At 42.6% G+C, this 22,009-nt stretch overlaps 1 long non-coding RNA gene across 2 annotated transcripts; it reads right to left on the reverse strand.

The window, feature by feature from the left end:
• Positions 1-1,131: 1,131 nt before the first annotated feature.
• Positions 1,132-14,349, reverse strand: LOC145542676 (uncharacterized). 2 transcript variants are annotated; one of them, XR_014080070.1, is made up of 3 exons: positions 14,258-14,349; positions 13,699-13,792; positions 1,132-1,262 (listed from the first exon to the last, which is right to left on the reverse strand). It is a non-coding gene; the product is annotated as an uncharacterized LOC145542676 (long non-coding RNA). The 2 variants fall into 2 exon arrangements; XR_014080069.1 differs by having other exon boundaries at positions 13,699-13,918; positions 14,258-14,305.
• Between the last annotated feature and the right edge of the window lie 7,660 nt (positions 14,350-22,009).

The following is a 22,009-nucleotide window of genomic DNA, read 5'->3' on the forward strand; positions in this document are numbered from 1 at the left end:
GAAGGACAGGGAAGCCTGGTGTGCTGAAGACCATGTCCAACAGAGTTGGATATGAGTTAGTGACTGAACACACATATCCCCTTTGGCAACTTTGATTGTATTTTCTACGAGAGTTAATGTCTTAATAGTCTCTGTCTCTATAATGAGTAAATAAAGAAGTCAAGATGGATGAAGAAAAAGAAAAGAGCTGTTTTCATAGCATCACCTTGCATTGAGAGAAGTATATCAAAATATCCTTCCTCCCATACAATTTTTAATCCTTAACAAATTTATTGAGCATCTACCATGTGCAGGGCCTGTGTTTGTCATGCAGATATGATAGTCAGTAAAATAAACATTGTTCTGGCTCTTGCAAAGTGTATAGTCTGATGGAGGAACACGGATAATAATCACTCGGGTATCTAATTCCTAAGTCTAGTGAAAGAGACAATGGAGGTAAAAACATGGAAATACAAGATTTTAGCTGAATATAGTAGGAAAGTTTTTGGATGTATCTCATGTTTTCTTCCCCTCTTCTTCCCATCTTCCTGTAATAATTAAGCTTTTAAACTCAAGATTTCTTTAGCAAAAATAGCATAAATTACTGTTTATTTTAGTTACTTTATTGCTTGACTTGACTCCATGGCTAATGGCAAAACCCATTTTGAGGTAAACACACATCTGATTTACCCCAAAGTTGTTTCCCAACAGTGCTGATATTTAGAGAGTCAGGATTTAATTTTTGCATGCAAGTTTTGAAGCTCTGAAAAATTACCAACACTCATAATCTGGGGTGGGTGTTCTTGCGTATTAAGAATATGAAAAGACAAATAGATACAGTGGTAGAAAATATGAGTAGTGGTCACTTGCACAGTTGTCCAAATGTCAGGAGGACTACTCTCAGGGACTTACTAAATAATTATACGTAGCATAACATATTTTGTTCTGGCTTAAGACCTAAGAAAATAAAATAACTTTTTAGTATTCAAAAGTGGACACTGTAGGAGCAAACTACTTCTTTATTACGGCAGGACAACACACTACTGTTCAGTTGATGTTTCATAATCCTCTTTGAAATTTGTGGATATAAATTGGAAAAAAATTCCAGAATTCATTTCTTTTTGGTTTTTTTCTTGTTTGCCTTCCTTCTGGTTTCTTCTTTTTCCTTTCTTATTCTCTGTTCACCTCCCTGAGGGTAAGAGGGCACATCATACAGTGTAATGGTGTTGGAGAATACTTTTCACAGATATGTTATTTCTCGGGTTGAGGAAACTGCTAACAATCTGAAAAGAAAAGACTTATTTACTACTGTTGCTTAATGTCGTGCTCTTCTCTTTTAAATTTATCTTTGTTGAAGTATAGTTGATTTACAATGATGTGCTAGTTCAGGTATATAGCAAAGTGATTCAGTTATATATGTGTGTGTGTATATATATGCATATGTGTATATATATTCAAGCCCTTCTCTTTCTTTTTTTGACAGAAGACTAACAAATTTTATTCATATTAATTTTTTTTTGCTATATAGTAGGTCCTTTTTGGTTATCCATTGTAAATATAATAGTGTGTATGTGTTGACCCCAAACTCCCTAACTTTCCCTCCTCCCATCCTTCCCCCTTGGAGAAGCAGAATCTAAAAAAAAATGATACAAATGAACTTATTTACAAAACAGAAACACACTCACAGACTTAAAGAATGAATTTATGTTGTGCTCTTCTTGATGAAAATAAGATCTTTTGTCCTAGTCTGACTTTGAATTGCTTACCATTTTAATAAAAATACTAGAGCTGAATTGATAAGAACAAACATAGAAAGTGAAGGAAAATGGAATAAAAGAAATGAAAAAAGAAAAGTGTGAAACACCACTGACATTGTCACCCCTAAAGCAGACACTTCCTCAAACCAGTATCCCACCTCTGTTCACCTCTCTGGCCACAGATAACAGCCAGATAAGAACTGTATAAAGAAGTGGTGAGTAAAACAGTGGAGGTTCCTCCATGGGTGGAGGAAGTGGGCAGATGTTGGTCAAAGTGTATAAACGTAGTTATGTAAGACACGTAGTCTAGAGATCTAATGCACAGCATTACAGCTGTAGTTCATCATACCATATTGAATACTGAAAATTTGCTTAGAGAGTAGATTCAGGTGCTCTTACCACATGCACACAAGAGGTAACTGTAAGGAGATGACATGTTCATTAGCTTGACAGTAGTAATCATTTCAGTATGTATATGTATATCAGACATGTTGTATGCCTTAAATATATAATTTATATAATATATAAATTATAAACATATAAATATTTATAAATATATTTATTATAAATATTATAAATATATTTATAAACATATAATTTATTTTTATATAATTTTTATTAAAAACATATAAGATGCACTTCAAATGCTCTAAATCATGCATTCTTGGCAGGGTGATTTCATCTCCAAGGAGTTGACGACTAGTTTACACTCAGGGTATCTATCGCGTTAACATTTCATGGAGGAGGGGAATGATTTAAAATATGTCTAAAAAGGTCCTTCAGGGGAAGGCAATTGTGAAAACCAGTGCTTGAGAAACACTGCCCTTGATGGTATCTTCGCAGAGGAGATAATTTATCTCTGGTGAAATTACTTAAATCTTAAAAAATTTGATATTTATATTACAGCATCAACTAGGAAATTACCACGATGGGATGAAGTCAAAAGAGTAGCGTAGCTAGTAAGTGATGGATGAGCTTGAGGCAAATTGATAGGCTTCTCAGTAACCTTGTGTGCACGCATGCTAAGTTGCTTTAGTCGTGTCCAACTCTTTATGACCCTATGGACTGTAGCTCATCAGGCTCCTCTGTCCGTGGGATTCTCCAGGCAAGGATACTGGAGTAGATTTCTGTGCTCTCCTCTAGGGGATCTTCTTGACCCAGGGATTGAACCCATGTCTCTTAGGTCTCCTGCATTGGCAGGCAGGTTCTTTACCACGAGTGCCACCTGGGAAGCAGTAGCTTTTTTGTAAATATAACAAGCCAGGACCCAAACAGAATCTTCACATTGGCCATAAAAAAGTGGTAGCAGGTAAATCCATTTTTGCTTATTTACTGAATCTGTAGTTTTCATGTGTACATGGGCAGTAGCCATTCTTTTAATTAACTTGACAGATTGGCAGAGGTTCTCCATACCGTCTGTGATCCATCCTGGGTGAGGTCTGTGGCACTTGGAAAATTCCAGGCTAGTAGGCTACTCCCTATTACAGCTTATGCTTATGGTCTTCCCAGTTGAGTCATATGCTCACCAAGAGTCAACTTGGTTTGTTCCTGAGCCTGTTAATTTATCATTTGCATTTGTTACTATATTAGTTATTACTCAGTAAAATAGCAGGTAAGCCTAAGAGAGCAAACAGAAAGAGGATTATTGTTTCTACAAGCACCAAGATGAATGCTTTAGAAAGAACCAGTAGAGTCATAAATTTAAGTTGAAAAGAGTCAAGGTGGTTGTAGGCTTGTCCCCAGCCATGTTCGAGTTCAGGTACAAAGAAGGTAGAGCTTTGGATTTAGCCAATTTGGGGGTTTTATCAGAGGAATATGAGGGCGGAAAAGAAGATCTAGGGAGTTAAAGGTGTATGTGAGTTAGTGAATGTAGTGTTGGATATTAGACTTTAAGATGGCTAAGGAGGAAAATGAGAACATGAAGGTTGCGAGAGACATTGGAAAGAGGGTAGGCTTGGTCAGATGGAGGGCACTGAGGGTAGGGGAGTCACCTGCAATATTGGAGGTTGTAATTGGAGAATGGAATGCCTGAAGTGGAGGTTACAGAGGAGGTGCCGTTCATGGTGATGGCTAGGTAAGATTGGTGGCTGTAGTGTTGTAGAGGACAAGTCAATAAGGGTGAATAAAAAGGATATGAGAGGCCAGGTTATATTGGGGGTGGATATTGAAGCCACCAAGAACTATCCCAGGAATAGGATTGGAGGGGGACAGTGAAGTCCTGGCTCAAGAAATAAAGAGTGACATGTGCTTTACTTAGTGACAAATGTATAAAAGACAGAGAAGGTTGTGGGCTGCCATGGCTGGGAGAAGTGTTGTGGATGAACAGGGTTACCCCTGTGCATTGAAGGCTGAAGAGTCAGGTTGGGATGGACGGAGAGGACAAGGGAAGGTGTTTCAGGCTGTATGGGTCACAGAATAAGCGAAGACCAAATGGCAGGAAGGAGCGTAGTAGATTTTTGAGGTCAGCGAGTTTAGCAGGAGTGGCAGCTTTGGATTGTGAAAGGTTTGGAATGCTGGACTGAGGATTTTTTGCTTCTGTGCTTTTCACTTTCTCCGTAGAAAAGTAATTATTGTTTGGCTGCCTTTTCGAATTCTCTCAAAGCTCTAATCTTTACTGATGTTATCCTGTGAGTCAGATTCATTCTCGCTTCGAAGCTTTGAGGCTGTGAGAAATTGCCTATGCTTGTAACATAGGTAAATAGTCAAACACACTAAAATATAAAAGGACAGGTGGAAACAGATTAGAAAACAAAAATTTAGCGTGTACCCAAGAGGCTATATTTTCAGAAACTTGTGTCTGGTAAACCTCAAAGTCTTTATCTTTGAACCCTGATCTTAGAACTCTTTATCTTAGAATGCCACCCCTTCAGATTTGTGTTTTTTTTTTTTTTCCATAGAACTAAAAGTAAACTAAGTTAATTCTGCCATTTCCACTTCCCTTTGGCTTTCCATTCACTATTTTTATAAAACACAATAACAATTTACTGATTTGAGAAGAGATATTGAACTTTCATGAGAACTTATATATATATATATATATATATATATATATATATATATATATATATAGGGAGAGCCTGACCAGGGTCTTCTATCTCTTAGGCTAGAACAACATGGAAAGTCAAGTTACCAGAAAGCTCCTAGCTGAGGTGTAATCGGAATAAGGGTAACATTTTTTGATAAGACAAATATCTGATGGTATCAGGCTATGTTTATACAACTTGTTCATCTCCAAAAAGGTCTTCCTATTACTTGTCATCACTTATTTGAATCAGGGTCCTGGTGGGAAAAAGATGGAACTGTTGGAAGTTTCATTGAAGAGACTAACAAAAGGATTCTTTACAGGGGTGTGGGCAGGGTTAAGGGAACTAACAAAGATGACAAAGCACCTGGGGACTAGCATTGCTGGATGTTATTACTGCTGCTTGGCCTGAAGGGACAAGGAGAGTGAGTGGAGACAGAAAACCCAGTACGAGCAGTGGCCATGGAGAGGAACAACTCCCATAGATGCTGTGGCCCGATGTAGAGGAATGTGCCACTGCCAATACCTTGCCATCAGGTGGAGCAGACAGAACAGATACCCTGGTCTTTCTCTCTTCTCACCCTCCAGCCTTGTCCAGTTGGTGGACGCCAACAAGAAGCCAGAAGTTAAGAGAGCCTGGAGTGGTCAACCTCTTACAGCAAGAAAGAGAAAAGCCAAGAATAGATCTGGAAAGGAAAAAGAGAGCAGCCAGCACCTGACTTTTTCAACTCTTTGATTCAATTAAAAATCTGGAAAAGTTCTTGTTATGAAGCCACTGGCAGGGTTTAGAAATGGGCTCAATAAGTAGAACATAGTGATGTTAGCCACTCAGTCGTGTCTGACTCTTTGTGACCCCATGGACTGTAGCCCCCCAGGCTTCTCTGTCCATGGAATTCTCCAGGCAAGAATACTGGAGTGGGTTGCCATTTCCTTCTCCAGGGGATGTTCCTGACCCAGGGATTGAATCTGGGTTTCAATTCTTTAATGTCGGAGCCACCAGGGAAGCCAAAATACCGTGTTTGTGATTGGTTCAGTTAGGCTGAAGGAAAGAGCTTGGTGGGAGGACCTATCAGTCTACCAGCCAAGCCCCAAATTTGATTCATCAGTCTTCTCCACCCACTCTCAATGGCACCCAATCATGTGAGAGAGAAAGTAGAGAATGTGTTCTTTCTTTCTTTTTTAAAATTTTTGGCTGTGCTGACTCTTCGTTGCTGAGTGCAGCTTTCTCTAGTTGCAGTGAGCGGGGGCTCTTCTTCAGTTGCTGTGAACAGGCTTCTCATTGTGGTTGCTTCTCTAGTTGCAGAGCATGGGCTTTAGAGCATGTGGGCTTCAGTAGTTGTGGTACATGAGCCCAGTTGCCCCACAGCATATGGAATCCTCCTGGAACAGGGATCAGACCTGTATTCCTTGCCTTCGCAGGTGGATTCCCAACCATTGAGCCAGTAGGGAAGTCCAAGAACCCGTGCTTTCTGTGGGCAATTCACCTCCCTTCCCCAAAGGATGATGGGGAGCAAAGGAGAAGACCCACCTACCAGGGCAAAGCTAGGAGCGTACAGCCCAGAATAGGCCCTTTGAGGGCAGCTCACACCCAGGAGGAAAATGGGTGAGGCTGGACCACACATGCCTAGTTTCTCTTCCCAAACTTAAAAGGCAGAGGAGTCTCTCCATTGCCACACAGCAGAGTGAAGGAAAGGCAAGGGAGGGGACTGCCTTTTCTCCACTACAGTCTCTCATTCATTGGCCCATTCAACTTAGATGCTTTTAGGACTTAGGCATCCTATAGATACCGGGGATGCAAAGATGAAAAGCACACGATTTATCCCTAGATGGGAATAAGAAGAACAGCTAACTGTTACTGAGGATGTTTCTTAAGGCAGGATGTATTCTTCATTCCTTTCTCGTGAAATATTCACAGACACCATATTAGACAGATACTATTACTAACTTAAAATTGCATTACAATTTGAAGAAATTGAGGCTTAGCAAAGTTAAGGGACTTGCTTAAAGTCACAGATGAGTTAGGGGTGGAGCTAGCATTTAAATCCCGTAGTGTGGCTCCAGAGGTAGTATTCTTAACTCTTTCCCATGTCACAGGCCAGTGCTGGAAACAGGCTTGTGAACAAATAATTACAGTGTAAGGAATGAGGTAAGTGCTAATGGAGGGATGTACGGCATGCTAAGGGAGCAGAGGAAGGAGTGACTAAACACGTCTATGAGTACAACATTTGTGTGATTTCCCTTGTCCATTGCCACAGAGGAACATAGTGATGTCTTTATTATTACTATACATGGAGTCAGATACAGAGCTCAATTCATGTGGCTCTGCTGCCCCTCCCAAGCATAACAGCACTTAAAATAATTTCTTCCTGACCTCTTGGACCTCTTCCAAGAGTTCTGCTCCAACTTTTGGACTAGGCAGAAACAGGAAGAGGATGTCCTAATGTTCCCTGACTAGAGACCCAAGTTGGAATTTGAAATAGTTTTGTGATTAATATCATTGCTAAGACTCTATTGTCCTATAATATGTATATGTGTGTGTCAGCTATATTATAGAACAGCTGTGATACATGTACTACCAAAAAATCACTAAAATCAGCTGTGAGGTTGGCTAAATTTCTATACTTCTCTCTCTCACAGGTCTCATGTCAAATGAAGATGATTTTCTCTTTATAAAGTGAAATTCTCTCACCTTTTTGCTATGAATTTATCATAATTTTATAGTAATAGATTAAAATTTCTGCTGATAACAGAAGACAAGTTTACTTTTCTATTTTATATCTCTGAGTAGAAATTGTTTCAACTTGATCCCCTTCAGTGAATCATCTCACAGCTCATCTTTGAGATACTGAACCTCCATATCTTTGGTTTTTTTAATCACTTGATGTTAGAGGAGGTATCATTAGGTTTGTAGGACCAGACTGGATACTGTAAGCAGGTGCTGCCTGCTGCTGCCAAGTGATGGCCTATTCATGCCAGGATATTAAGCACATCCTGCAATTCAGTGTAAACACCAGGTGGGATTCTAATCCATTCAGCACAGAGTCCCTTACTCTTTCCTCCTAATGAATGAAAGTCTCTGGGAAGTTCCTGCTCAGAAATTCTCCAACACCTTTGAAGTCAGTGAGTCTTACTCTAAAAGGACCCAGGAAGAGGGCTAGGATTCAGTGACTCCCAAGCATTCCCCGTTCACCTTGGAGTGACTCAGAAACACACAGGAAAGTTCTACATTCACATGTAGCCCTCTTTCTTGTACTAGGTTACATAGGGTTTCAGGGTTGGAGAAATCCTCTCTCCTTCCCAAACTTGAAATTGCCTGGGAGTTTTGCACTCCTGGCTCTGTTTATTTTTCTTTTAGGGCTAGAGAGAAGACAAAATGTGACAAGCTAATCCTCACAACAATGGGATAACCTCTGAGTCTTAATCAAAGCAGTGTCTTTGGTCTGTAGAATAACTGCTGACACTACTCAGGTCTACTCAGAGCCATCTTTGGGGAAGCTTCCCAGGAGGAGGTACAGCCTAGCTTACTGATCCGGTCAGATGTCAGCACACAAAGATGCATGGACACTATAGCTCTGCTCTCATGGCCTTTTCTTCCTTGGGCATGCCAGTACATCATACAGGCCTAGGTGGTCTGATACATGGAGTAATTTTGGAGAGGGGCACAGTGCAATAGCTTTGGAGGCAAACAGGCTGTGTTTTGTGATAACCTATCTGTTGTCAAAGGATTAATCTGAAAATTGACCATTTGTGGCAAAATACTGGCTGTCTCCCAAAGTTTATTCTCCCCCTGCTTTTTTTCCCCATGGTTACAGAATCCCCAATATATAGCCAGGAACAGTGTTGAAGTTTTATTGGTAATATGACTAAGTTTTGGCCAGTGAGATATAAGCAGTATGTGTGTTCAGTTGCTCAGTCCTGTCCGACTCTTTGGGACCCCATGGACGGCAGCATGCCAGACTTCCCTGTCCTTCACCATCTCCCAGGATTTGCTAAAATTCATGTTCATTGAGTCAGTGATGCCATCCAACCATCTCATCCTCGGTCGATGGTATTTCTGAGTTATGTCCTTAAAGTTTAGAGGCAGGCCTTCTCTTTCTCGATCTTGCCTTCTGATTGGCTGGAATGTGAGTGTGAGGGTGATCTATCCTTGATCATTTGGGTTCAATAATGGCAAAGTTAAATGATATTAATAGAAGGCACCTGGGTCTCTGAGCCTCCAGCTGCCACACCAGCCCTGGGCTACTTACCCCCAGACTGTTAGATGAGAAAGGAAAAACTGTCTATTGTGTTTAAACTCTTATTATCTCAGGTCTCGGGACTATCTTAAGTTGATGACTTTGGGTTTCAGTAGAGTAGAGTCTATTTTAGTTGAGAACATTGCCTTATTAATTCAACTCGTCTGTTTCAACAGGTAGCTTTGCTCTTCTCAGAGCTGTGTAGCTTCCAATTAGGGTGCTGCCTTTTGGAGGGGGTGCATTTCACAGAAGAAGAAAGGGCCATTAAATTAGGCCTCACATAGAATAGGGAGTAGAGATTTAGATTTCTCACTTAGACACAAATATCCTGCCTAGAACTGTCACTTATTCCAAATGTGGCATATTTCTCTGGCACACCCCATGATTGATGTCTGTAAGGGCAGAAGTGCCTTCTCAGACATGACTACAGTGTTTGAACTTGTTGCTAGGACATCTATGAAATTTCCATATTCTATCCCAGGAAAAGAAATTTGATTTTTCTTTGATGCCACATGCTTCTTTAGCCAGTGACACAAGAAAACCACTGTTTGCTATGGCTTTTTGGCAGAACTCTGAAGTGCTGCCTGGATCTGGGAACCCACAATTCAAGAATAAGTCAGCATTTACATACAAAATTGTTGAATTTGGGAAGAAACTAGGTCCAGCTATGCTTGTGAAGCCACTGTCTTTCAGGGTCAAAAAAGAGCTTATTTTTCAAGTAAGTGTGTTTCACTGTTTACTGGCGACTACCAAAATAATTATTTCCTGTGTGGGTCACTGGGAGTGAGGTAATCCCAAAGAAAATGTTCCATTGTGCTTACTGGGCTGGGCAGTGCAGCAGCTCCAGACATCTCCTTAAAGGAACAGTAATTGTGCTGAACGATGAATCTGATGCATGTACCCCTTGGAGGGAGATCCATTTCCTACTTGATACTTTCAGGATCTTATGAGAGGCATAAAATGTGACTGTACACATACACAGTAACATCTGTGGGTGACCTTATCATGTTGGTTCATTTAAATAGTTTTATAGATGTTTTAGAAGGAGAATTTTTATAGGACCTGAGATAATGCTGTCTGCCCCTATCCATGTAAAAGCAGAAACTTACCTGAATTGATTTGCCTGTCTGTCTTGAGCCACTGGAGGGCACGCTTCATTGGCCTTTGTCTTCCCAGCCCACACTAATGAGCCCATCACTGAATGCAATGCTCACTACCCATCTGTGGGTGAAAGTATAGCTTGCCAAGGAACTGAATTCCAGGGAAAGGATAACTACCCCGAAACTGATTTCTTTGGTACCATGACACTGAGATGAGAGAGTCTGCCAGAAAGCATATCCGGCCAGCCAAGACTGGGGCATTCCTGAGCTACCAAACTCCATGGTTCCAGAGGTTAAACAGTTCTATGCTTTCAACCTCCATCATCCCTGGAGAGATAGGCATAGCATTTTCCACACAAATGTGCTACAAACTGGCACAGCAAGTAAAGTGAACTGGGGCAGCTGGATCAACAGGAGACAGACAATCAGACAAGGCCAAATGAAATACCAGTTCTGGTCCTGAAGCAGAGGAATGCTTTTTATATATATAACATATTCATATATTTATTTGGCTGTGTTGGGTCTTAACTGGATCATGTGGGATCTTTTCTTGCTGTGCACAGACTCTCTAGCTGTGGCTCAAGGGCTTCAGTAGTTGTGGCACATGGGCTTAGTTGTTCTGTGGCATGCAGGATCTTAGTTCCCTGACTAGGGATCGAACCCATGTCCCCTGTATTGCAAAGCAGATTCTTAACCACTGGACCATCAGAGCAGTCCCAGGAATGCTTTTTAATATATACCATCTGATACTTCACCCTGCCTTACCTCCCTTTGCTATTCTGCTTTAGGATCACAGCATGTACATTGCAGATTACAGAGCAGCATATCATAAAAAGCAATGCTCATGACTGATTAATCCATTCACCACAGTTTTATTGAGTGCCTTCTCTGTGCTAGGCATTGTATTGGGCTGGAGTTTGGGGGTGAGCAAGCCAGGTGTGGTACCTGCCCTTAAGATTTTAGAAGATACAGACAAAGCACACACACCACAAAAGAGAGAAAAATTACAAATTGTAGCAATTAAAGAAAAACAAACTGGATATTGAGGTAAGGAATAAAAGAAGCATCCAATTTACATGAAGGGGTCAGAAATGACTATCAGGAGGAGGAGCAAGACCTAGGAAGGATGTGAAGGGGAAGAACTTTCCAGGCAGAGGAAAGAGCTCATATTAAGGACCTGATACCTAAAAGAAACTGGTGTTTCAGAGGATAAAAAAACAATGCTCATGAGTTTGCAGCAGAGTGAGTGACAGGGAGAGGGTGCCCGTACTGGCAGAAGTCCTCCAAAGGCTTTTGGATTTACTACCAGGGAGGACAGAACGTCAGGTGGAGGGTGTGGAGAATTTACAGGGCAGTCCGGAGGCTTGACATCACCAACCAGAGCTTGAGATCTGAGCCTGAGTGTGGTCCTTCCACTACATGTTCAAAGTCTTGTCTCGGCTACTGTATGTCTCATCCTGTTGAGAAATGGTGAGCAGAATGGAAAATTGGAGTTCATCTGAAATGCAGGAGAAAAGCAAGTGCAGGTAGACCTGCAGAGCTTAGGATTGTCACCTGCCTATAAGGTTAAAATGAGCCACCAAGTCAGGTCAGTGTTTGAAACTAGAGGCTAAAGAGAAAACTGACATTGAGATCTACACTGTTACCTACTCTTTCCGCTCCTTGATCTTATGTCTGTATCTGTCCAGGGTATAGACATGTGTGCTGTGCTGTGCTTAGTTGGTCAGTCATGCCCAACTCTTTGCGACCCCATGGACTGTAGCTCGCCAGGCTCCTCTGTCCATGGGATTCTCCAGGCAAGAATACTGGAGTGGGTTGCCATGACCTCCTCCAGGGGATCTTCCCAACCCAGGAAATTGAACCCAGGTCTCCCGCATTGCAGGCAGATTCTTTACTGTCTGAGCCACTAGGAAAGCCCAAGAATACTGGAGTGGGTGGCCTATCCCTTTTCCAGGGGATCTTCCTGACCCAGAGATTGAACTGGGGTCTCCTGTATTGCAGGCAGATTCTTTACCAGCTGAGCTACCAGGGAAGCCAGAGACATGTGGGAGGTATTCTTCATAGGTGTCATTAAGATGCTGTCAGATTCTAATACTGAGATTACAGGGCATGCATTGCTTGGGATGTGTGTGTGTGTATATGTTGGTGTGTGTATGTGTGTGTATATGTGTGTATGTGTGTGTATATGTGTGTGTGTGTGTTCCATCTGTAGACTGATGAGATGCTGATGGCTAACTTAAGCAGGGTTCTTGACCAGGAGTCTGATGTAATCTTGGACAGGAAAAAAATGATATGTTCATTTTCACTAACCTCTCTAACTGAAATTTACCATTTCAGCGATGTATTGAAGCAGCCAATCACAGTAATTTTAGCAGTACTGGTAACTTTGCCATCAACAGAAATCACAGATATTTTCATATCACGGAGTTGTTGCAGGTATCTCAAAATATCACTTATGCTTATCATTACTTCAAAATTACAGTTACCACACCATCACTAGATCTTTTCATTTAATGTATTAATAAAGCAAAATTTTTACTATGTCACATTTAAAAAATATTTAAAAACTGTACTTCAATAATTTTGGGGATTTTTTTGCAGTCCTATGTGGGTGGTTTTTTTTTTTTTTTGCATTTCAGAATAGGATTGTGAGAAGAGGTTTTTAGGCTCCCAGATTGAGAAAGGGGTCCCTGACACAAAAAAATATTGAGAATTGTCAGATTTATTAGACAGTCTTGCCAGCTGGGTGAAGTAATAGGAATGTTGGGGACAAAATGGCCACATACCGACTTTCATGTGAGGCATTTTTGCGTTTAGACTGAGTAGAAAAGGGAAATAGATAATAAGTACTTGCCAATCCTGTGTCTGTGCTTAAACGCATACATGGCTTTATTTGTTTGACCATGCCATGTGGCATGTGAGATCTTAGTTTCCTGACCAGGGATCAAACCTGTGCCCTCTACAGCTGGAAGTGCAGAGCCCTAACCACCAGACCACCAGGGAATTCCCAAAACATACATGTTTTTATGCAGCTTGTAGACCAACTCAGAGACTGAACTTCTGAGAAATAAAAAGAGAGTGATAGACCCAGGGAGAACAGGTATAGATCTGACAGAACACACACACCATCTTGGCTACACAGGGTACATTTCCACAAACATTTCCTAAGTAGAGATCTGGGAAAACAGACATCATTTTCATGAAACTCTGACCTCCAGGGCCTGGCAACAGTCCATTCAGCCAGCCTCAGCCCTCTCTATTCCTTTGGACTGAAGCCTCAGGTACATAGAGATGACTGAGACAAGGCCAGTGCAACTCAGGAGCCAGTTGCCACCTCCTACTGCTCTCTCACCTGAAGGAGGCTATTTTTAGGAAGTCTAATTTCTCAGCAGAGACATAGCACCAGCAGCAAAGCCCTGAGAAGTCAACTCAGTTTCCCAAAAGTCTGAGGTGGCATCCAGAGAAATGAAAATGCTGACATTAAAATGGTTCTACTGAAATTACATGCTTCTACTTCTGCAACTTGAAAGGAAGAAGAGAAAGAGAGGGAAGAAGAGATGTTTGTTATCTTCTTCAGCGATTTTAAAAACTGAATTGAAACTTACTCACTCCGACCCTCCAGGCTCCATCACAAAAACTGAATGATTGTTTCTGGAGATGCCTCTTCTGTTGATTCATGCAGTCTAGTGGAAGCTCCTTCTGAAGCGGCGGTTTATTGTCAAAGAGCAAGGGGTCAGACTCAAGCATTTTGTCTCCCCTTTCCTAAGATAACCGTCTCAGAACTGAAAGAAATGTGTTTCAGTTCTTTTCTGTTACTTACTAGGTCTTCTCATCCATCAAATGTACCAAAAATAATGGCTCCTATAGAGGGTTTTTATGAGGTAATGTGCGTGACTTGAAACGTGCCTGGTCCACGTTAGTTAATCTCAACTAACTTCCATTTTCCTGGACAAGTGGGATGGCCTCAAAGTAGTTTCCTTCTTTTTCATCAATGCTAAGGTGTTAGCTTATGTCCTAGGTGTATTCCTATCATCTCCTCCACCCTCCCCCTCCACACACAGATTATCCTCTCCCTCCTATTTCTTCAGTCTTTCTCTCTGTGATGTCTTCCATGCCTGAACATGAAAACATGCTTCCCTCTGTCTCCTCACAAACAAACCCTACCTTGACTTCTCCTCTTCCTCTGGTTCCTGTTGCCTCCCACCCCCACTTTTGAGACCTGCCTTCCTGCAGGGAGACTGTGTTCCGCTCTGGGCGTCATGGTAGCTGAATGGTAAAGACTCTGCCCTTGTGGGTGGGGCCTGTGGATTTCTAGCGATGCCTATGATTGGTGGGTAAGTCTGTGTGAGTCTGGAGTGCTGGTTATGGCCACACACTTGGCCACATTCGCCAGTAGTACTTTATTGGGGATCTAAGCATTTCCACCATCGCGACTCCTTTGTCTTTCCTAGTCTCTCCGATTTGATTTATAACTGAATTATCAAGTGTGTGGATGTGTGCTAAGTCCTTTCAGTCATGTCTGACTCTTTGTGACCCTGTGGACTGTAGCCCGCCAGGCTCCTCTGTCCATGGCTATTCTCCAGGCAAGAATACTGGAGTGGGCTGCCATGCCCTCCTCCAGGGAATCTTCCCAACCCAGGGATTGAACTCAGGTCTCCCACATTGCAGACAGACTCTTTACTGTCTGAGCCACCAGGGAAGCCCAAGAATACTGGAGTGGTAGCTTCCAGGAGATTTTCCCGACCCAAGGATGGAACTCAAGCCTCTGATGTCTTCTGCATTGGCAGGCAGATTCTTTACCACTATGCTACCTGTGAAGCCCCAAATTAGCAAGTAGAAGGGTGCACTTTGTTAGCCTCCTCAAATCTCAATGATGGAAAAATGCCAAGATTCAAGGGACAGGTGGGGAAGAGCAGCCTGCAATCTGATCCACAGTCATGGTTGGGAGCCAGAGAGCCTTTCCTATCCTCCCCCATGTCTTTGCCATGCTCCCATCAAACTGGTATGAGGTCTCAGAAATCCCATTCAACTGTGATTTGGGCAGTCGAGATCAATCAGTTGGAGTTAATGAAAGAGATTAAACCTATTTGAAAACCAGAATCCCATATGCTGATGTCTCCTAAATCGGTAATGACGTTCCTGACCTGCTCACTGACCCATACAGTGAGGAGTCCTCATTGTCCTTAGTACAAAGGGCAAACTTCTTACCATGGCTTGACCAACCTCTGACTGCCTGTCACCTCCCTTGCCTTTCCTTCATGTTGATTATATTCCAGCCATACTGCGCTCCCTGTGTTTCCCTCAGCAAACCATGCATATGTTGTTGTTGTTCAGTTGCCCAGTTGTGTCCGACTCTTTGTGACCCCATGGACTGCAGCATGCCAGGCCTCCCTGTCCCTCACCTTCTCCCAGAGTTTGCCCAAATTCATGTCCATTGCATCTTGAGACTCCCTTGGACAGCAGGGAGATCAAACCCATAGATCTTAAGGGAAATCACTTGAATACTCATTGGAAGGACTGATGCTGAAGCTGAAGCTGAAGCTCCAATACTTTGGTCACCTCATGTGAACAGCCGACTCACTGGAAAAGACCTTGATGCTGGGAAAGATTGAAGGCAGAAGGAGAAAAGGGTAACAGAGAATGAGATGGCTGGATGATATCACCAATGCAAACCATGCATATGGGCTTTTGCAAATTCTGCTTTATTGACTATGGCAAAGCCTTTGACTGTGTGGATCACAATAAACTGTGGAAAATTCTGAAAGAGATGGGAATACCAGACCATCTGATCTGTCTCTTGAGAAACCTGTATGCAGGTCAGGAAGCAACAGTTAGAACTGGACATGGAACAACAGACTGGTTCCAAATAGGAAAAGGAGTACGTCAAGGCTGTATATTGTCACTCTGCTTATTTAACTTATATGCAGAGTACATCATGAGAAACGCTGGGCTGGAAGAAACACAAGCTGGAATCAAGATTGCTGGGAGAAATATCAATAACCTCAGATATGCAGATGACACCACCCTTATGGCAGAGAGTGAAGAAGAACTAAAGAGCCTCTTGATGAAGGTGAAAGAGGAGAGAGAAAAAGTTGGCTTAAAGCTCAACATTCAGAAAACTAAGACCATGACATCTGGTCTCATCACTTCATGGGAAATAAATGGGGAAACAGTGGAAACAGTGTCAGACTTTATTTTTTTGGGCTCCAGAATCACTGCTGATGGTGACTGCAGCCATGAAATTAAAAGACGCTTACTCCTTGGAAGGAAGGTTATGGCCAACCTAGATAGCATATTTAAAAGCAGAGACATTACCTTGCCAACAAAAGTCCGTCTAGTCAAGGCTATGGTTTTTCTAGTGGTCATGTATGGATGTGAGAGTTGGACGGTGAAGAAAGCTGAGCGCCAAAAAATTGATGGTTTTGAACTGTGGTGTTGGAGAAGAGTCTTGAGAGTCCCTTGGACTGCAAGGAGATCCAATCAATCCATCCTAAAAGAGATCAATCCTGGGTGTTCATTGGAAGGTCTGATGTTGAAGCTGAAACTCCAATACTTTGGCCACCTCATGTGAAGGGTTGACTCATTGGAAAAGACCCTAATGCTGGGTAGGATTGGGGGCAGGAGGAGAAGGGGACGACAGAGGATGAGATGGTTGGATGGAATCACCGACTTGATGGACACGGGTTTGGGTAGACTCCGGGAGTTGGTGATGGACAGAGAGGCCTGGCATGCTGCAATTCATGGGGTCTCAAAGAGTCGGACACGACAGAGAGACTGAAGTGAAGTGAATGCTTGGCCTGGAAGGAAAGTCCCATTTCCCCCCCACTGCTGCTGGCCAGTTTTGCTCACCCTGCACCTCATAGCATTCCTGCCCTGAAAGCCGCTCCTGGTAAGGTAGGGGCTTCTTCCTCAGTGCTCTTCCAGGCTTGGGTTCCCTGGGGACAAGGATGCTGCTTTTATCTCCCCTGGCTCTTCAGTGTGCAGAACAAAGTTTTCCCTATCATGGGCCCTGAACCCAGGTTTCTTGGATGAATGAGTGCATCTTCAAGGGTGCTATAGACTTTCCTCCTCTTGTTTGTTCTGCTTTAAAGCCCGCTAAACAATTTCAATTTTTCTAGAAGGTCCTTTATAACAATTTGGCATAGCAAAACTGGGCAAATTTCATACAGTAAAACCAGAATAGATTAGATTTCTGATGTGGATCAGATTTCCCTGTGTTTCCAGTGTCGATTTTGGCCCCTCAGTGAAGAATGGATTTTAGTTGCCCCATTCCTGAGCAGCCTATATTATGCTGTTGTGGTTGAGTTCCTAAGTTGTGTCCAACTATTTTCGACCCCATGGACTATAGCACACCGGTCTCCTCTGTCCTCCACTATCTCCTGGAGTTTGCTCAAGCCTGTATTATAACAGAAGCTAAATGCTATGAGGACAAGTTCAGTCTAGAATTTTCCTTAAGACCATGAATATAAGACATGACATGCACCGGAGTGTTAATGGATGCTTTTGTATGAATTTCTAGAGAAATCCTAGATTTGTCTGGATGTTGGGCCATAGCCTCTGTACTGTTGCTCTGTACTCTTACTAATGGGCTTCTTGTAACATCCAGTTACAGTTTTTCCCCTTCCCTCTTCAACTTTCTTTTTTTCCCCTCCAATATTTCTAGAAGAAAACACAAAATCCACAATTTCATTGCCTGTACACACAGGAGGTTAGTAAAGATTTTTAGTCTCTCTCTCTTGTGTGTGTTAAGATGTACAAGTATAGAAAGAGAGAAAAATACTACTTTTCCCAAAACTTACAAGAAAAATTAAGGCCTAAACCTTGGGTTGTATCTAACTTTCTTCTTTATCTTTAATATAGCAGATGCTTAATAAATTTTAGCTGCAGTTCTCTTTATAATTATCAGTATTATTCTTAGTAATAATAGGACCCAGGATTTGGAAGCAGATTGCCTTTATAACAAAGCAAGTGTGGGGAATATACTGCCCTGGACCTACCTTCTCCATAGGAAGTGGAGATTGTATATATTAGCTGGAGTTCACCCAAGTTACTTTTGGGACAAACAGATCATCTGTTCTGAACAGAGGTCAACAGCTGTTTCTCCTCTGTGGCTTCCAGAAATGGGGACAGATGTATTCAGATTGACCTTCCTTATTCACTGAGTGTGGGAACAGTTGGAAAGGGTAGGGGGGAGGGAGATAAAACAAGAGGGAGGGTGGGAAGGTTCCCATGGGGGCCCAGTAATACGAGAGAGCATTGCAAGCAATGTTGAAGTTAACAGTTCTATTTCCTGGAGGGTCTGTGCTAAAACACATGTGAGGGGGAGGAAGGTCCTTACATATTTTCCGAAAGGAGGAAAACCAGGCATGACAGTTTTCCCAAGGCCCAGACAAGATCGCACTTCCTGGAGAGGTCAGAGGTCATCTCCTTACCATGCTCCTGATTGCACAGCAGGGAATAGAAGAGGGTCAGATCAGGTTCAAAACAAGATGTGAAGTGAAATACATTCCTCACCTTGCCCTCCCAACCCCAGTCATGTTTAATTAACATTCCTCTTTCTAGAAAATATCCAAAAGGTCCCAGTGGCTTCCAGGGCCCTAGGTAACTTTGTATAATGACTGCCATAAGGCAGGCGCTGGTCTTCTATGAGGCCAAAGAAACATGGCCCCATGAGACCATTAGATTTCCAGAATGAGAGGATTGGAGAACGGCACAGTAGACTTCCCTGATAACAATATCTTTGGATCCTAAGACTGTCACTTGTCACACTGTCACAATGGTTTAGCCTGGGTCTGATAATAGTCTCTTGATCTTTAGTGACAGTGATGATGCTTTCAGTAGCTACCCCTCCCCTTCTGCTTTTTTTCAGATGACCAAGTGGATGAGCTTGTTGTCACAGAACCGTCCTAAAGCTCAGATCAGCATTGCCTAGGCTTGTGATGTATCCTTGTTGACAGCACACAAATTCCAGGTCTCATCAGGATTAAATCCTCTAGGATGATGTCACAATTATACAAAATTTGTTTTTTCCTCTTGACCGGGTCTGCTTGCATATAGGATCAGCAGAGAAATATGGGCTTCCCTGATGGCTCAGATGGTAAAGAATCCATCTGCAATGTGGGAGACCTGGGTTTGCTCCCTGGGTTGGGACGATCCCCTAGAGGAGGGCATGGAAACCCACTCCAGTATTCTTGCCTGGAGAATCCCCATGGACAGAGGAGCCTGGAGGGCTACAGTCCATGGGGTCGCAAAGAGTTGGATATGACTGAGCAACTAAGCACAGAGAAATATGAGAACCCCATACTGCTGACTGAAGGAAGGCTCTGCACATCCTATAGAATTCTTGCTGAATTTTTATGAAGTTGGTGCTGAAGCATAGCTGTGTCCATCAGGAAGATGCATGCCTCTTTAAAAACCTTGCTCTTAACCACTGCCCTGTCAGTAATAGATTTTTTGTATTTGGGATGGTGTCTTCTTCTCCCATGATGTTCGAATCTAGTTCAAATCCAGACTTAGCTACCTACTGTGTGATTGTGGGTAGATTAATTAACCTCTCTAAGCTTCTGTTTCCTCACCTATAAAATGGAGATATTAATATTACCAATCACCTCGGGTTGTTGTGGAGATTGAAGGAGATAATGCGTGCATGATGCTGAGCACGTACCTGCCAGCAGGCAGCTCCCAGGAAATGTTATTCTAGCTACTGCTTTTACATGTGGAGAGACAGGCCTGCCTCCGTTACTGGTCAAAAGATTTTTTTAAACATTTTATTTTTATTGGTGTATAGGCGATTAACTGGAGAAGGCAATGACAACCCACTCCAGTGCTCTTGCCTGGAAAATCCCATGGACGGAGGAGCCTGGTGGGCTGCGGTCCATGGGGTTGCTAAGAGTCGGACATGAGTGAGCAACTACACTTTCTATTTTCACTTTCATGCATTGGAGAAGGAAATGGCAACCCACTCCAGTGTCCTTGCCTGGAGAATCCCAGGGACAGAGGAGCCTGGTGGGCTGCCGTCTATGGGGTTGCACAGAGTCGGACACGTCTGAAGTGACTTAGCAGCAGCAGGCGATTAACAACGCTGTAAGTTTCAGGTGAACAGTGAAGGGACTTAGCCATACATATATGTATCTATTCTCCTCCAAACCCCCCTCCCACCCAGGCCGAGTGGTCAAAAGATTTTTCTTGTTATTGTTTAGTCGTTAAGTCATTTCTGATTCTTTGGCGACCCCATGGACTCCTCTGTCCACGAGGCAAGAATACTGGAGTGGGTTGCCATTTCCTCCTCCAGGGAATCTTCTCGACCCAGGGGTTGAACCTGCATGTCCTGCACTGGCAGGCAGGTTCTTTACCACTGAGTCACCAGGGAAGCCCCTAAAAGATTTTTAGGTAATTGTTTTTCTTTTTCTCTTTAAGAGTTTTTTGATATAGACCATTTTTAAAGTGTTTATTGAATTTGTTACTAGATTGTTTCTGTTTTATGTTTTGGTTTTTTGACTGGGAGACATGTAGAATCTCGGAGAAGGCACTGGCAACCCACTCCAGTACTCTTGCCTGGAAAATCCCATGGACAGAGGAGCCTGGTAGGCTGCGGTCCATGGGGTCGCACAGAGTCGGACACGACAGAAGCGACTTCACTTTCACTTTTCCCTTTCATGCACTGGAGAAGGAAATGGCAACCCACTCCAGTGTTCTTGCCTGGAGAATCCCAGGGACGGCGGAGCCTGGTGGGCTGCCGTCTATGGGGTCGCACAGAGTCGGACACGACTGAAGCGACTTAGCAGCAGCAGCAGCAGCAGCATGTAGAATCTTAGTTCGCTGACCAGGGATTGGACCTGCACCCCCTGCATTGGAAGGTGAAATCTTAACCACTAGACTGCCAGGGAAGTCCCTACATAATTGTTTCAAGTTATTTTTCACCATATTTTTCATGAAATCATGGATAAAGCCTCCCAGATTATTTCTGCAAATGTATCATTTTTAATATGTCTTTACTGGGGATTAGTCCATCAATACGGCAATTATTTCTTGGTTTTTGTTTCTTTTAGTGTTTTTTTTGGTTTCTTCTAGTGGCAGCCTAATTGTTTTCAGGCTTTGGTTCTGCTGGCTTGTGGTAATATACAGGTTTTTAAACTTGATTTTTATCTGCTTTTTTGAATAAGATTTTCATACAAACAGCTGGTGTGATACCCCATAGCTCAAAGGGAGAATCTCAGGCCTCATTACTTCCCTACAACCACCACGTGAGCATTTGAACCTCTATGAGGCAGAGGTTTGGGAAAAATTAGAAACTAACATGAAAGGCAAGCTTCCAGCAGGAATTCAAATCAAAGAAGATATTATCCTGATATGCTGGCTCTATATGAGTTAGAGATTGCCAAGGGTTTCCCACTGACTGACTTGGCAACTCTGATTCTTGAAGACTCTTCAATGATAATTTGTATAGTTTATACTGGTTTATGTTATTGTTAAAGAATTGCCTGGCATGGAGGAATACTGTGCTAATTTCTGAAATGATTCTGGTGGCACTGTTGCTATGAAGTAAAGTGAATCCACAGAAATAGATCAAACAAATATTCAATGATCCTTTGGTTGAGCCAATAAACATTTATTCATCCCTTGTAATAAACTGACATGGAGATTCATTAAATCTTATTTCTATCCATAGAGTGGGCTTTCCAGGTTGCTCAGATGGTAAAGAATCTTCCTCCAACGTGGGAGACCTGGGTTGCATCCCTGGGTTGGGAAGATCCCCTATAGAAGGGAATGGCTACCCACTCCAGTATTCTTGCCTAGAGAATTCCATGGACAGAGAGGAGCCTGGTGGGCTTAAGAGTGGAGCGATTCACTCATTGTGGACATATGCACCCTACTGAGGGAGGCATTTTGATCCTCATTTTACACATGAGGAATTGA

Source organism: Giraffa tippelskirchi, chromosome 3 (assembly GCF_054371585.1).
Source record: "Giraffa tippelskirchi isolate mGirTip1 chromosome 3, T2T-mGirTip1v1.2.pri, whole genome shotgun sequence".
In the NCBI taxonomy this organism is placed as follows: Eukaryota; Metazoa; Chordata; class Mammalia; order Artiodactyla; family Giraffidae; genus Giraffa; species Giraffa tippelskirchi.